The sequence below is a fragment of the Saccoglossus kowalevskii genome, chromosome 11 (assembly GCF_978046115.1).
Source record: "Saccoglossus kowalevskii chromosome 11, keSacKowa6.1, whole genome shotgun sequence".
In the NCBI taxonomy this organism is placed as follows: Eukaryota; Metazoa; Hemichordata; class Enteropneusta; family Harrimaniidae; genus Saccoglossus; species Saccoglossus kowalevskii.
The window spans coordinates 19,052,632-19,054,956 of NC_140651.1; the positions used below are offsets into that span (position 1 = coordinate 19,052,632).

The 2,325-nt window shown below is 34.1% G+C and overlaps 1 long non-coding RNA gene across 1 annotated transcript; it reads right to left on the bottom strand.

Moving 5' to 3' along the window:
- Window positions 1-788: 788 nt before the first annotated feature.
- LOC146736267 (uncharacterized) lies at window positions 789-2,049 on the bottom strand. The gene is made up of 2 exons (XR_014930924.1): window positions 1,827-2,049; window positions 789-952 (listed from the first exon to the last, which is right to left on the bottom strand). It is a non-coding gene; the product is annotated as an uncharacterized LOC146736267 (long non-coding RNA).
- Window positions 2,050-2,325: the final 276 nt, after the last annotated feature.

The following is a 2,325-nucleotide window of genomic DNA, read 5'->3' on the forward strand; positions in this document are numbered from 1 at the left end:
ACTTTCCAAGATTTCAAGGGAGTGTCCCAAAATTTCAAAGTATTTGCCATCAGTGGTGCTATACGTCTGATAAAATATAATGGTAATGAAGTATGGAGAAATCCAAATCCAGTCTTCTGATGCAAGCCGCATTCCATTTGCCATTATAAATGCCCCAGAGAGTGATGCACTGATAGAAGTTGATATTCTTCCTGTTCTGGCATGCACTGAAAAATGTGCCCAACATGGTATAAAGGGGATGAAATACTGTAGAAAACTGGAACGAGATGAAAAGTATAAAAGTTTGGTCTTGCAGAGAAAGAATACCAGTTTTTTCTGCAATTGATGTTTGGCTACAGTTCATAAATGTCACAATCCAAATCATGAATGGGATATGTCTATCACTCTTGCGGATATGAATTCATGGGCAGAAGAAAAAAGTAATGGTCAGAGTAATCATCCTCTTATAAAGTATGACCCCATAAATGAATACACTATGGATCACCTTCATGCTAAATTGAGAAACGTGGGTAAACTAATTGACAAGCTCTTCAACGAGGCTCAAAAGATCGACCAACAACTGGAATTTATACAAAAGTTTGCAAAGTTATCTGAAGATCAAAAACATGATGTGAAGCAATATGAAACAAAACTGGTCGACCAATTTGATACCAAGGTTGAAATTAATGAAGCAAATCATTCAGCAAAGTTACTTCAAGTTACTAAAAAGGATGATCTTAACAAACTTGATAAGAAACTTGAAGCAGCTTCACTAGCATTTGAAATTAAATACACTGAACACATTGAAGTGAATTTGTTGGATTCTGCTGAATCACATTTTGAAATTTTATTTGGCACACACAAGGAATACAAATGCACACTATGTGCATCACATCTCCATGTTGTATATAAAATCAAGCCAGGTATCACTCGTCACATGCAAACTGTCCATGGTAAGTTCAGCACAAAAGATCTGAAACAAAACACAAGATGCATTACTAATCTCAATATTTAATATCAAAAATCTGTCATAATAATAAATTATTATTTACACTTGGTAAAACTATTCCAAAGTCAGCCTAAATTGTCAAATTTGTAATGACACTATTTTCTATGAAGTCTTTGACTGTAAAAAATGGGGCATGTGGAGGGGGGGGCCTGGCACATTTTCTTTGAAAATCATTTGTTATTAAACTAATCTCAATATTTAATATAAAAAATCTGTCATAATAATAAATTATTATTTACACTTGGTAAAACTATTCTAAAGTCAGCCTAAATTGTCAAATTTGTAATGACACTATTTTCTAGGTATTAATTCTTCAACTTCAAACACATCAATGTGTGTCACGTTTACTGGAGAAATGGGGCAAGTGGAGGGGGCGTGGCACATTTTTTTTGAAAATCATTTGTTATTAACTATATTTAGTATATTCTCACTTTAATACTACATAATTTATTATGAATAATATGTCAGAAAATAATATTGAGAGAAACGAATGAAATGCATTGGTATCAAAAACAGATACATGGAAAATGTTCATTTTATCCCTATACCCATAGTATCTCAATAGTGTATATATTATCTCAATAGTGAATATATGGTATGCAAATTAATGACAAAATACATTATGACACTTTATTCACTACTCCTATGAGGGACATAACGTGTATATGGTCGATCTACATATCGTTGTAAAGCTCTCGAAATCCCCAACAAAATTACGTTTTTCATTTTCACGACCAGCATTTTTGCAACAAAAAAGGCGCCAACAATTGAAGAAATTGAACGTTAATTTCTAAAAATTGCTTTTTTTGTGTGTAAAACGTAAAAAAAAAGGACTTACCGAACGTAACTTTGTGAGCCGCCATGTTGACAATCCATAGGAGGCACTCTCGCGGTAATTCTAACATAACAGTGAGAGGAGTAGGCCAAAAACCACCAAAAATGCAGTAATTTCGCATAATCAATTATAGTCTATAACTATTTATTGAAATGGTTAAAACGATCCGGGTAAAAAACTTTAAATACATCAAAAAAATGAGAATTCCAGTATCAAGTTGGGAATGAGGCTGGTGGGTCAATTGAGGTCATAGAATGGTAATAGCGTGTATGCTAGTTTTTCTTTCAATTTGAAATTGCGCCCTCGTGCGGAGATAAAGTGTATATTGGATGGTACAAAACGCATTGAACTCTGGGATATCACATTTGCCGTGTACAAGTTGCGAACGCGAGTTATCTAATTTTAAACAAAGGAAGAGTGCGTTGGTGTCTCATGATGTACGACAACATTTCGCCCAGTAAAACTCCGACGAAAGTAGTGAGTAAATTGTGCATTTCCCCCC